Below are 15,681 nucleotides of genomic sequence, written 5' to 3' on the forward strand. Positions count from 1 at the left end.
AGGTCTGAGAAAGACTTTCAACATCGTGCAGCGTCTTCAGGTGCCGCCGGAACACATGTTTGTTTTATTTTTTAAATATATTTAACATTGCTGCGTTTATTATATATTATTTCACTTCAATGGTGACTTTACACTCCAATCTCCAAACACTCCAGTTTCCATTTCATGCCCCCGTCATACCTTCTCCCTCCTTTCTCTTCCACGTCTTTTATCCTTGCTCATCCATCCATCAATTCAGCCTCTCCCTTGCCACTCCTCTCCACCCACTTTTTTTCATTAGACCCCCATGACTCCCCCCTTTACCTCCACTGCCTCTTCCTCTTTTTTTTTTTTCTCTTCAGAACAGCTGCTGGTCTGCGTCTGTCACTCCTGACCTCTGGTTGCCACGTGCCCAGTCGTCATCTCAGTGTCCCAGAGAGACTTTAAATCATTAACACACACGCCGGCACATGATAGGTGGCCGTCTATCGCGCCGCCGAGTGTGAAAAGCACACAGATTTAGCCTCCTATAGCCGACTCTCATTACAAGGCGGTATCATTTGTCAATTAAATGACTCACAAAAAGGGCAAGTCCTTCGATTAAATGAGCCTAAAAAAAAAAGAAAACATGTGAGGTTGAATCTCAACAGAGTACAGATAAAGACGTGATGACATTCCAGATACTGTATGAACATCTGAGTAGACACTGAATAACGTCCACTATATCTTGAACTCAAGCGTATTTGTGTGAGAAACACTCATTTAAAACAATTATATTATTATTGAAACTGGAATTTACTTGTGTTTAGGTTGTTTTTTTTGGCGCCATTTACATTTAAATTGTCAGACTATTACTCCAATATGGTTGCAGGTATATGATTGGACAATTTTTTCTTAGAATAAGCAATATTTTTTATTGCAATTATCTCAAGGAAGAAGAAGTACTACCAAAGTATTTGGTCACATGATACACTCAAAAGAGCTTTTTCTGCAAGCCCTCGCCACCACAGTGCGTGATCATGAAACCTTTTAAAACGTGTTCTCAGTTTGTTCTGACAATAAACGACAATGTGGACAGAATCATTTCAAAACCATGAATGAAACGGTGCCCACCGTGAGTAGGTAGGAGGACATGTGGAAACACAACAGAAGGGAGTCGAGTGGGGTCAAGTAGGGCTGGAAATGTGTCGGGAAAAGCGCCCAAAAAAAAACACAAAAAAAAAACACATTATCCGGACCTCTTGGTTGTAACTCACCAAAACATCTGTTCCATTATCAACGAATTCAATTGAAAGCTTTTTTTTGTCATCTTATTCAGAGACAGATTCATTCTAACGACCACCTTCTAAAATCATGTTGCTAAGAAGCTTTATTTGTTTACACAAAAGCAATCTTAAAGATGTAAAGATTCAATGAAGGTTCGGACAGTATTATTTACGATATAAACGCCACACTTGACAGATGCTTAATGTCTCTGTAGAAAAAGAAGCAAGCAGACAAACACCTTTATCTTGCTTAGCGTCGAGTCAACGGCATTGTGTCTTTATCCCATTAATGTCTGGAGTTCAAAGGTAACAGATAGGACACAAAGTACGGTGGCCATCAATACATCACAGTTAGACACAGAGTCGTCACCCACGTGCTGATGAAATGTACACAGGGCTGACAAAGAGTCAACAAAGTCATCTGATCCGGTGATTGATTCTGGACGAAACTACCGATAAATGTACAAAGACGAGACAAGAGTCACGATACCACGTCACTGACTGCACACGGACGTATTTGCAGTTCAACACAGGTCTTCCCAGTAGCCAGCTGGAGTCATAGAAGCTTTAAGAGGATTAATGGAGACACAATGGAGGAGGACGTGAGAAGGAAAGCTTGTGGAAGCATTAGCAAAAGTAATAAATGCTTTTAATAGAACCAGCGACTCGCTATTTGTATCTCAGATCAATCGAACCAGAATGGATGCTCAACATTAATGTTGCAGTGACACCGCCAGGTCCTGGGTCAGCCAAGTGATCACTTCCACCTTGCATCTGTTGTTTCAACTTTCGAAGATCAATAAGCTTTTTGCCGGATTTGAGCTAATTTTGAAACGAGCGTTTCATCTTGAAGAGATCGTTTCTTCCTCCCCTCGCGAACAAGCATTCTATTCACCTTCTGCTGCTAATAATTCCCCATCACTTACAGATCTAATCACCTGTCATTTGACTCTTCGCCCCAGCTGCTCCGTTTCGCTTTAAAGCGAACCTGGAAAGCTGAGGCCTCGGGGCCACATGTGACTGTCTTTGAAGCGGCCCTTATATCAATAATTTATTACAAGGTTAAGTCTAATAAAAATCAAGTTATTTGGTTTACACTTTATTTTCTCTTTCCCTTTAGATTTTTAACATCTAGTTTTGGTATGTTAAAAATATATTAAATTATAACTATCCAGCATTACCGGTAAAGGTGTTCATTTGTGTATTGGCAAGAAACTGGTGACACAATACATATCAGGATACTATATATTGCTGTAGATTTGTAGTATTGTCGAGTACTTGACTCTGGTGTTGCATAAATTTACAGACCACATGACTCTTGCAAAGTTGTAACTGCTTTCATTCGTTTTGACACCAAAATATGTCCAAATATTAATTTTAAAAACTGCTGAACTCTAATGTATCCTCTCGTCTCCAGTCATTTAATTTTACACACCTAGTATTGTAACTGAATCATACAAGAACTATAGTTACACATTAAATATGATTTGCGAGCCACGAAATAAAAACATAAATACTGTATATCAATACAGTATCGTGAAAAAGAATACCGCAATATATATATTTTCTATCACACTGATTGTCCGAGGAATTTTATTAGATACAAATCCACTTAAAAAAAATATATAAAATGCTTTAAATTTTTATTTTCCTTTAACATGATTGCATGGACTTTAAAGGATGCTTGTGTTACTTTTTCCTCTGTGGAATGCGACGAAAGAAAACGAGCCAATTCACGCTACATAAGAGAGTATTTACGCACACAAACTTCTTTGGCTTTTCCGGGTGAATCAGACCAAAAAGTAAAACTGAGGATTGGTCAAGATACAGTTTATGGTTGTCATTTTTCTCAAGAAGAAGGAAGTTCGTAAGTAATTACTTGCAAATCGCCTTTCGCGGACCAGGGTCACAAAGTGCTTGAACAACAAAACAATACTCAGTTAAAATACATAAAAAATAAATGTATACTTCATACTGCCAATAAAAGTTTCTGATTCTGATTCTATACATTTATGTTTATATTATACATTTCCTGTCATTCAAAGTTACTTTTCTTTTTTGATTTAAAAGGTGAGTTCAAACTTCAAGTCCTGTAGTAGAAATTAATCTCTGGAGTGGAACAGAATTTTACATCAATTAAACAGGACGTCTAGAATATCAAACAGGCTAAAAATCCCAGACTAAGAGTGTGGAAGCCAGACATTTCAACAGGGTAAGAGGTTCAAAAAGGAGCGGCTGGTTGTTGACAGTGAGGGAAGCGAGTCTGCATCTGTAGATTCATTTCCTTCAGACTGTCTGAAGAAGATGTATTTGGAGGGGGCCATGTTAATCTACTTTACTTCAGGATTAACGCTTCTCTGCGGGTATCTGGCTTAGTCTCGTCTCCGCGTCCTTGTCTGATCTCGTGTCCTCACTCTCACTTGCTACTCCGGCTACTAATGATGCCCACATTTAACTACACCTGCATGACACCGGGTTTTTGCTGCAGTGAAACGTACAGTCGAGGGTCAAGCCCTCAAGATGGCGACTCTTCTGCGGTGATGAATGTGAGCACCGACGAGACACAAGTCAAGGTGATGCATGTGGGGCGAGCTGAGCCAGATCCGAGTTAAAAAGTCACACTAATAACTTTGCACGTTGTTTTTCGAGCAGGTATTTGAGCAATTAAAATGATTATTTAAAAAAAACAACAACAAAGATACATGGCCATGTTTCTAAATCATCATAGATGCACAACAAAAAAGGTACCAGGCTTCTGTGGCACCTCATAAGGTAAGGTAAGGTAAGGTAAAACTTTATTGATCCCTCAGGAGGTCTCCTTCGGGAAATTGTTTAAATTAATGTTAATAAACCTCCGGAAATAAACCTCCGAAACCAATGACAATTAAAAGTCTTATTCTAGTTGGTATAGCCAAGAAGTGTGTCTGTGTCTGTGCTTATGACACACTTTTTTTAATCATGTTTTGAGTCACAATGACGATCTGCGGATGAATAGTTTGGACTCATTTTCTGGGTTGTAAGTTCTTAGAAACAGGATAATAGTGGTTTATTAGTTTCAGGATATTACCTCAACATCAAAAGGACTATTATGGTCATCGTTAACTATGTTGCTAAAGAATCTTATCTGATAAGTCACCAACATTAGATCCCTTTTAGCTAAAAATATTAATTATTTTTCCGAAACAAGGAAAGCAATTATGCATCTGGACATAAATATAAAATCTCCTCCATCACCCTTGTACACCGTAAAGCTGCGTCTTCAACTGAAACTATTGATGAATATATTTTCTTATCGCACATAAACTCTCCAGAAAAATCCAGCGTTGCCAAGACAACAACAGAAGTACTGATGATGTGTGCAGGCGCTCGGCGATAAAGGCCGTAGACTTTAGTGGGACATGGACCTTCTGGGAGGACGTCTCCGCCGGTAGCGGGAAGAATAAGAGACGGGGAAGTGGAGGTTCTAAAGATAGACGCGGTATAATGAGCTTCGTATCAATCATTTCCATATCTCCATCTCTCTGCCCGTCCCGCCTCACAGCTTGACGGGAGCAAATATTCCCCTGGAGGCATGCTTTTGTGCAGAGGATGAAGGTTGCACAAGGCGGTGCCCAAAACCCGGACGGGGGGTTCAGTTTGCGGAGCGAGAAGAATCAACAGGACAGTTAAACCGGTTCAAAACGTGACACGAGGAACGTCAGTCATCGCGAGTGCAAGACTCCAGTTTCACCGCCGACTCCTCGGATGACTTTGACTTATTCAAGGCTACCGGTCAGATCCGTTACGGACTCGGATGAACCGAACCCCCGGCTCTTTCGGCAGACCTAACCCACATAAGAAAGTAGCACAATAAGTTGAGGAAATAAGCGTCTTCAAGCATCTATAAATATCTAAACTGCTGCTGCGACTGTTGCAGAAATATCAGCAGCCTCATCCGAACGTGGAAATTCGTTTCGACCCACATTTTTGCTGAATGAAAAACAAAGATACATTAATAAATCATAGGCAATAACAGAGGCAGCGCAGTGTGACCCTGATGTGGCAGTTAGGTCTCATGCCCTGTGAGTGACAGTTGAATATACCAAATAATCTCATGCTAGCTCAGACTTTTTTAACAAGAATTATTCAACGACTTACTGAAACAACTCAAATGACTGTTTTCCTTGGTTTAATTTTTACACAGCCACAAAGTAATATTGAGTTCTGACCGTGTTCACAGCGCTCCACAATTTGACCCACTTTACGTCGCTGCTCACATGATGATCCAGAGTATTGGATGAACACTTGGAAGGATTAAACATTCTCCAGCGCCCGGTGGAGCTGCACAGTAGTGAGCTACATCTACAGTGCAGGGATCGACACACGGAGCGAATTCATTTCCAAAGTAATTATTCTAATGATTTAGATTCAATAATTGAATTCATAAATGTCAATATTTTCAACCTTTTGATATACAAATGATTAAATTCAATTGTTAAACAATGAATTCACCGTGACAGTTTCATATTCTCATTGCACTGATACTATAGATGTATAACTTCTATACATTTCTCTCAGATTCTTCTTTTTTTTTTCTATCTAGATTTAGCTCCTGGTTGACCAACTGTCAAGAAGAATACATGTCAGACTTCCTTACATGCAAGTAAGTAAGTAATTTTTATTTGTATCGCGCTTTTCCAGACCAGGGTCACAAAGCGCTTAAACAATCAAAACAATATTCAATAAAGTATATACTTAAAAGATCAAGATAAAACTGATTCTGAGTTCCAGAAAATCAAGGAAAAGCCTGAACAAATAAAAACGGTGATATGAATTTATCTTCTAAAGAAAGAAGATCTTAAAGCAACAAAAGCAAATTCCTTCATTTCTCCATCACCGACATTCATGTTTCAAAGATTCATAACCTGTGCAAGTACAACACACCAAACATGGCATTGCTAAGGTGTGAATGTCTGAAGTTCAACCATTTCTACTTCGTTCTATAATAGAACACAAGCCACTGAAGACGATCCAATGAAAACCACAGCCTAACGGATGCAAAAGTGCAAAAGACTAAACATATAATGTCTATTTTTGTTTTCGCTAATCAACAGAGGATTCAACCGTTCTTACTCTCGGTTGAAATTCACACCTCTCTCCGGCACGCTGTGACAATTACCGCCGACTGCAGGGCTTGTTTTCCATCCATGTGTCATAATACTGCCAGCTGCAATTGCTCTGTGAAATATAAAAGAGTTGTGCGGAGAGATTTTCTGACAAGCACACCGTGACATTCTCTTTGATCAACGCCACGTTCTTCTTAATGCTCACGGCTATCATCTGCTGCCTGGAGGAAGAGTCGCGGGTCTTCTTTACTTTCCCGTCAGCTGGTGTTTAGCTGGTGTGTTTAAACATTTAGTGGAAACATTTGCAGCCCGTATGAAGGTTCTGATGCACATCTGTCTCCAGTTATCTAGACCAGATGAAGGAGCGATTACTAGCCGGTCACACATGGCCCACATGCAAAAAGTTCCCTGGCGGACCAGTGACACAAGCCGTGAAACCGTGGCCCGACCGAACACGCGTGTTTGTGTGTCTTGGAGTGGGTGTAATCACCCCCATGTGTGCCGGCGCGGCAGCAGCATGCCTTTCGCAGCATGTGGCGGTGATCTGGTTTCCGCTCGGAAAAGGCTGTGAAGTGGCCTGATGAAAGCTCGCACGTGGTGGCCACGAGACGAAACTGCATCTCCCGGCGTGACCGCGGCGCTCCAGCAGCTGGAGGAGAGGATGGGAAACGTGTGCGACGCTCGTGTTCAATGAAGGCTTGTTTCCGGTTTGTGTTCCCGAAACCTTTCATTTCAGAAAAAAAAACTTATGTGGTTTATTATGAGTCACACTCAGGTGACAGGTCCAGGAAAATATATTATTTCAAGACATTGAAGGACAAAATCAGAATTGATTTAAATAAAACATTTAAAGAACATCTGCCAAAATGCTAAGAAAATAGTTTCTTGTATGAAACCATTATTTTTGTTTTGGGAAACTGTACAAGAAAATGTTTCTTACCCCATTGGCAGGGTTTGTCCGGCTTCACGTTTGTCTATACATCAAAGGTTCTATACATCTAGATCTTTATTATTAATGAAAAGTCTTTTCAGTGTGTGTGCCACCTCAGTCACACCACAAAGAGCAAGTACTAACACAGTTATTAAATCATGGAAGTATCTACAATAAAACAATTTCAACAAAATATGATTGTTGCACTTTGAAGGTTTTTTTTTTTATTCTTCTCAGCACCATTTAATCCAATTAAATTAAATATATATTTTTTGGGTTATTCTCTGTAGGTTTATACATTCATGCAAAGATGGGAATTTTTTCATGTTAAGTTTATTCAATACCAGTGCCACACATATGTTTTAAATGAGGCTCAAGTTACCTAAAGAAATGCTTAATGAGTAGATGACAAATGTGTAACTATTTGTTACAAACTATTTATGCCTTAACTCAAAGTGGTTCTTTTGCTTATTAAAAGTGATATTTTAAGTCAATATTTTTTACGCTTTTTAGGAGTATCCGCTTGTGGATGCATCCAGCGTGTCTGCAATGATGTGAAGTTTTTCCCAAGGTAAACATTTTTATTGGGGAAATGAAACCAAAAATAAGTACCAAGATGTCAGTGTTTTCGTCTGGTTAGTGCCTTCAATTTCAAGAACCTCCCATCTAGCTATGGATCTATCCATACATCTATCGATATCTATAATGTTCTCCCCTTCTTGTCTCAGCTCAGATTTACACCAGCTATTAAAGCTTAAAAAAAAAAAGCCGAATATAGTCATTTCTGACTTTAAATAGAGTCAGAATTTATAGAATAAAATGTACTCTGGGGCAGAAAACATAAAAAATATAAATGCTTTTTTATTTATTTGGACAAATAGAAACACCAAATTTAGGATGATTCACTTAAAGAAAACGTATGAAACTGTAAAGACCACAAAACCATAAACCCGTTCAAGCAGGGAAATCATCTGAATCTCAACAGTAGATTTCACTCAACTTTTTTATTTATTCATTCCCGACATCACAGCAGATTCTGTCAACAGACCGTCATGTGGCAGCGCGCACACAGAAAGGCTGAAAACAATTCCAAGTTCACGTTCAAATATACGCTTCTCATCAGTTCCAATAAACAATTCATGATATGGCGCCGCGATTCTGTAGAATCTGTTCCAATATAAATGCAGATTGTCGCCATAGGGACCATTTCTAGGTCTCGATCAGAGGTCAGCTCTGACGTGCACCTCATGAATGTATTAAATCCGTGTACATACTACTGTGATCCGACTCATTTATTCCATACAAGCCGTTTCCAAAAGGTTGAACGAAAACACCTTCATCTGTACATTTTTTTCATGAGGACGGAAACAAACTAGACGGTCATTCATAGAAACTCTCTCTAATGACATTATATTTCTGCCAGAAATGCTAAACAAACCATCCTCCCACTGTGGTAATGAGTCAGAGTCTTGGACGGTGCCTGGCAGAGAGACCATCCATGCAACCTTGACCCTCATCTGTCAGGCTCTGGTGTCTGTCATTAGCTCACAGTTCCACAAAAGGATGCCCGAAAAGAGCAGCTGCAATTCCGGGCCAGTCGCATAATCATCGCCGCCCCCCCACCACCACCTCCACCCCGCTGGTTGAGCATCTGTGTTGTCAGACCGGTAAATCAAGAGTTCCTCAAACCATTTATTTCCAAATAAAGAGAGTTCAAAGACACCAAATAAGCCAATTTTAGGGGGAAATGTAATGGTTAGTTAGGTGCTTCTTCAAGTGATAGTTTAAGTTAGTAAGGAAGTAATATTTATTTATATAGCGCTTTTCGAGACCAGGGTCACAAAGCGCTTAGACAATCAAAACAATACTCAAAAAAGTACATACTTTAAAGATCAAGATAATACTGAGAACAACACAGTAGTGGACCCAAAATTCAAACTTAAATCATTTTCTCCTCGCCCTCGTGTCTATTTATAGTTGGGATAATTTTTTGTTCTTTTTAGAGTTATAGACAAATATGCATGTTCATTTTAATGTAGTGACTGGAGCTCAGGTCCAAAAAGACAAACTTAAAAACATGAAAAACCTCCATAGTGCTCGTCTGTAACGTCTCTCTTGTACTGAAGCCTCGACTAGAATTATTGTTCCGGAGAAAAATTAAATAAGTCAATATTTTACACTCATTTGTGGCAGACATTTAAAGAACAATAGTGATGTAAACCGAAAGTATTAATATCAGTAATATCGCGAGCGCTTCTAGTGTAGACAGCAGCCGTACTTCCGGTGTTATTCTTTAAACCGTCACAAACGAGTGTAAAATACAGACTCATTTAATCAATAAAACAATTATTTTCGTCAAGGCTTCAATACAAGATGGACATTTCATACGAGCATTATGGAGGTTAATGGATGTTTTTAAGCACCATGTTTGTTCCCCGAGCATCAGTCGCTACATTAAAATGAACAAACATTTTTGTCCATTAATCACACAAAAACACATTATTATATCCCAACTATAAGTCGTCAGGAGGGCGAGTAGAAAATGAGTGAAGTTTGATTTTTGGGTGAACTATCATTTTAAATAACCAATGTGTGTGTGTTGTAGTAAACAGAAGATTACTGGGGGTGTTGGGGGGGCACCATTATGTTCCCTGAAGTGATAAAACATGTGTGTCTCTATAATTGGGTAGGAGCCGGCACACATGGGTCTCCCCGGATGCTTCCCCTCTTCGGCATGTAAATATTCATGAGAACTTAAATGCTCTATAATTATGGCTGAGACAGTTTTCAGGAAGAGAAAGTGGGAGGAACAGATCAGGATATCAGCTCTAATGAGCACCTCGGCTACAGCGAAGCAGGGCGAGGAGAGTAAACAATAGACAGTGAAAGTTTATTTAGCTTCCAAATAAAGACGCATAAACTGTCTGGGATTTGTTGAAAAATTGCCCTTTAGAAAAAAAAAACTGAAGTGGGTCAATGTGAATATTCTTTTGGGTCAACAATAGGAGCTTTAAGAGGACTTCGGGAAAGACTGGTAGAGGTCAGGAAAGATAAATATTTAGTAACCAGAAGGAGAAGCAAAGCAGACTTGGGAGCGCCAGTTTCATTTCCTCATGTTATAATTTGGAAAAATACAGCCATTCAAATTTTGCCCCAAAATAATACTGAAAGAAAAAAATAACACAGAGAGAGTTTTCTAAAATGCACGAGCTCAAATCTCACTTGTAAGTTGTTGAATATTTTGATAAAAGCATTCATTTAGGAGTGCCATTGAGGAATTAAATGACCAAAAACAAAATCAGTCATAAGTCTAAATTAATTTGAATATTTCTTGACTTCTTCTACGGTTTTAATTCAGTGTTTAACTGTACCAATGGCCATACCCATGATTTTTGATATCAGAGTCAGAAACTTTTATTGCCACATGAAAAAACACATGTTTTTTCTGGTGACAATACAGAATAATAAAATAAGGTAACACACAAAATAAGAGCAATGTTACAAATTAAAATGCTGTTTATATTAACATTATTGATTAAATTCTAGAATCAATAAATTAAGTTTATCTTGGTTTAAGAAGGGAAGAAAGGAGGGGGAAGGGGTCTACAAGTCACAAGCTACATTTTATCATGCCATCACACCACATCCTTATTTCAAAAGTATTACTCAAATGAAAGCAGAACGTCTTCACATGCAACACACAAATCTTTAGCCCACAAAATATTTGAGAGACGCAGCAGATAAATATCCGATAGTTGAGTGAAAATAAAACTGTAAACAGATCATAATTCTGGCCATTGGTATGTTGTTTTTTTTAGTTAATTCATATTTTTACAGGGGCACAACAAGGGGCTAGAATTTTTTGGCAAACAAGGTTAAGGGCCAAACAAAATGTACATTTACCAAACTATCCGTTACCTTAACCATCTTTGTGTTCGTCTTTCTTAAACACTACCTTCAAATTCCCATTTCATCCATTTTCCTCTTATTGTAAGTCTCTTTAGAATCGTTGAAGTCTATAACCTGTTCCTTATCTTATCTTAAACAGCGACCTGATTATAGGTCAACATATCAACACGCACATTATTCTACTTTGATTTTGAATCAACCATCTGACGGCCATGTCAAACGACATGACAGGCAAGACTCATAATAACAACGTTTAAAAGAACCATATCGATGTTGAGAATGTCTTGGAGGACAAAAGCATCACAAGCTTTAACTTTGTCACACTTTCAGAGCAAACCATCACATTGCAGAACGAGTTAGTTTGAAACAATAGTCCTTAACATCCGCATTAATATCCGATAAGAACATGTGGTGAGAAAATGTTACGATCGTGCTGCACAAACAGTCGTGATGAATCCAGCAGGACACGAGTCTCGGAGCTTCTAGATCGTGCGTCTAAATGCGCTAGAAGACAGAACGTGTGGAAACCAGGACTCGAAGTGCCGTCTGCTCTATTTTTAGACGGATGAGTAAATAGATGGAGGAGCCAGGGAGGATTCCAGTTACAAAAACACTCGGGGATGATAACCGAGACCTCTTTTAGGCCGGCGAGCCTGATGGGAAATCCTCTCGTTTCAATAGACACATTCACGGCGAGCACGGACGAAACTCACATGAACATCACAACACCTGCTTCTTTGCTTCTACAAGCTCGGAGCTCACAGAGTCTTGACGTTCCCCCCCGGAGCTCTTTGGTTCTCCAGAGAAGTCTGGAAATGTCATGTTTAAAAGTCATTCATTGAAACAAGAGGCTTTCACTAAAGTTAGTGTAGTAGTGGTAGTAAACAGGATGATAATCTAATAAATGCTGGATATAAATGAGACTAGATTTTCCACACAAATCGCAAAAGATAAAATTGTGGGACATTATTTTTTTTTTTAACTACCAAAGTATTGTCTTTATTTAAGAACAATCAGATGAATCAATTGGAATAAATAATGGATCCATGAAACATTTTAAGTAGTTAAGTTGTCTATAGTGTGTTTCCATGAACAGTTCCTTACTGAATCAAAATATATAGACGGCATTAAAGGCAATAATGTTCGTTTGAAAAGAACATTTTAAATAAGTTTTTCCATTGAAATGGGGCGATTTAGTACTAGTGTTCTGGGAAATGCATGCACAGCACACACACAAACGGCAAAGAAAACAAACATACCAATGGAAAAATTGAACGAAATCATCCATTTTGATAAATTGAGAAAATCTGACATTATTTTGGGAAAACCGAGTCAAACAATTCGTCCATGTTCAAGAGTCAGGACTCTGACAGGACATACCAAAACTAACATTCCAGTTTACTTTCAAACTTTCCATTATTTTGTTAGCCTGGTGTGGGGAGTTTAAAACACTAAACTAAAGCGACATAATCAGAATTTTTCTATTAGGAATAAAACCTGTTTATTCACATTGTCTTTTCGACTTTCAAACACTTAAACTCAACTGGTCTTACAAGACAGAGGCCTCGTCAGAAGCAAATGACTGGAACCTGAGGCGACTCTCTAGCCATGATGGAAATGAATGGAACCACCGTCCCTGACCAACATAATGTGAAGCAGTTTGTAGTCGACATGGAAACTCCAAGGGCTTCTGAAAAGGTCACCCAAGCAAGGTTGGCAAGAGGCAAGTGTTATTGTCATGAAAGTTCAAAAGTAAACGAATCGGCAAAAAATGTTTTTTTAATCTTATTAAAAATTGCTTTGTGAACCGATTTTCATGATACATTTCAGCAGCTTTAACAGCACTATGCTAAAGAAGAAACAAGATATACTGTGTGTATATTTGTCGTTTGTTGCCAACACTGATCACGATTTTCTCGATGAAAAACAAACAACAATTTATTTAATTATATAAATTGCTGATTCATGAGTCCTTCTCCTTAGTTTTCAAATGCTGCGATCATGTTACACCTAGATCTAGTCCAAAAATGAAATCGAATATATCTTTTTTAACTCTGTACGACATCCTCAGACACTTACGAAATATTGTTTTTACTTCCGCAACATTGCCTGCGAGTCGGTGGCGTGCTGAGCTGAGAGACACTAAGTACCTGTCAAGGGCAGAAGGACCGCGTCACCATCCTGTTTGTTTTCCTCCACAGCTGTTAATGTCATTGTTATTGACTTGGAGGTGCACAAGGAAGCTGTTTAGTCTGAGCTGGTGGGAACCAACGGCTACGTCAATACAAGCTTGAGATCATGCATCTGCCGGTAACTGATTTCACTGCATCATCCAGAATATTTACATCATGTTCCTCTAAAAATCTAACATGTCAACCATTCCTAACTGGAAGCTCACAGAATAAAACTAATTATAACTAAAACTGAAAATCCAATGACAGTTCAACTATTCAAACAGTATATAGGACAGTGTGTTTATAAAGACTGAATGTTTGGAATTAAAGTTTAATGTGTCAATGCAGCCGAAATAATGAGAGAATAACTTGGAAAAACTAGTTTAAAATTCAACAAGGGTCCTATAAAGCCAAGTCATGTTGAGAAGATTTTGCATTTCTGTGACATTTTGTCTGACTCAGCGGTTCTGTCCACAGCGTCTCGAGAGACCGGGAGAAGTAAGACATATTCTCAAAACTATTTATGGAGCTTTCCTGGACAGCGGTAGAATGAATACAAATGGGCTTTCACTCCCTACAAGATGCACGACCAAAAATACTCAAAAAGTACTTTTTAAGGTCGTTTTATTACATTCGGAATCGCAGTGAATGCCTCATTGAATGTCTTAATATGGAATAAAGACTTTTCGACCCAAATGTTCTAAAGCAAAGTAGATTTTGAAAGAGTAGTCGATTTTATACGAGTATTGTTTTACTTTTAGGTAGAACTTTATTGATAATAAATTGTTTTGCTTTAGCAAAATACCTCAAAATATGGGGAATTAAGGAATAAGAAATGATATAATTTTGGTGCATTACAATCTGGATCTGGTAAGATTTGAAGATTGGACAGTTTCAATAGTGCAGTTAAAGGAACTTTACTTCCAGCAACTTGCTCTCCAATGATATCATTGCTATACCAAATGCTAATAAATGATATAGTATAAATATATAGATGACATAAAGACATTTTCATTCAAATGGGCCCAACTGGACAGCAGGTGGCACTAGTGCTTTCATGCACAACACATGCAAAACAAAAAAAAATGTCCGAACCGATTCTCAGTCTTTTTACTGGTTGTTCCATTACATTCGGAAACACAGTGAAGGCGTCTGAGGAAGATCTTATTAAGAAGACTCATTTGATAGTTGCTTTTAGTGTCTTCATCCGAGCCTTATATAGCTTCACCTGAGGAACATATGGAAAGTCAGGACGGAACATGAGAAGGGAGTGTTCAGTGTACCGTCCGATCAGACATAGTGACCAGCTGGTCAGATTCTGAAGACAGATAAATGACCCTCTGTCAAAATTTCAATACTTCCAGCCCTCCTTCCCATCCTTCACCCGGACAGCCCATCCATCAACGTGAAGCGTCAAGCAGCACCGCATGTAGCAACACTTGCTGAATTGCATAGTTCACCAGCACCGAGAAACAATCTTCCACAAGTATGTCTTTCGCGTTATTTTCCCTCCCGCTCTCCTTACAACCCTATCATGATGCAAAGCTGAGCACATGTCAAGGTGTATCTAACGCGATGAACAACAGGTCAACTGTTGAATCATGAACTCAAACATGAGCAATATATCTAAAGGTCTCAAAGTCAATTCAAGGTAAATACGAAGTTTTGCGTTTGATTTATAATCCCACAGTTTAATTTGTTGTTCAAAACAAGGGAGGTCATCATGTTTAATGCCGACATAACTGAGAGACACCAGTCTTCTTCGATGACATTTCAAAAAAATTGTAGATTGATATGGACTTCTATGGAAGAGGTTAAAGGGTAAGAAGTAGGTATGTGTGTACATTTTACTTCCTGGATATTGGCAGTGATCAAAAATAGATGCTACTGTCCGTCATCTGAACACTGTCATCAGTGAGCAGAGAAGCAGATGGAGTGCACGAATGCTCCTCCCATGATGCAACACTAATAGACTCAGGGACTAATTCATTCTTCGGGCTATTAAATTGTACAATTCTGAGTTTGGGGGCAGAAGTGGAATAAAAGTATCATGATGTTCTGTTCTATGTTAGTCTTTGTATCCTTTGTCTTTGATCATGTTCTTTAGCTTTAGACTTAGATTGTGTCATCTTGTTCTTTCTTTTTATTTCTCTTTGTTCTTGTTTTTATCTTTATGAATAATCGTATGTATTGCTGTGTCTAATTGGAAAAACAATTTCCCGAAAGAAGGATACCTCCTGAGGGATCAATAAAGTTCTACCTAACCTAACATTATACAGAAGAAAATGATGTATAAATAGATAGATTTCCTTTATTAT

The 15,681-nt window shown here is 38.6% G+C and overlaps 1 protein-coding gene across 1 annotated transcript in view; it reads right to left on the bottom strand.

Moving 5' to 3' along the window:
- The window catches only part of LOC148063503 (SPRY domain-containing SOCS box protein 4-like), a 50,326-nt gene that overhangs the window by 33,921 nt on the left and 724 nt on the right, over nucleotides 1-15,681 (bottom strand). The window lies entirely within an intron of this gene.

Source organism: Callionymus lyra, chromosome 16 (assembly GCF_982586985.1).
Source record: "Callionymus lyra chromosome 16, fCalLyr1.hap1.1, whole genome shotgun sequence".
NCBI lineage: Eukaryota > Metazoa > Chordata > Actinopteri > Syngnathiformes > Callionymidae > Callionymus > Callionymus lyra.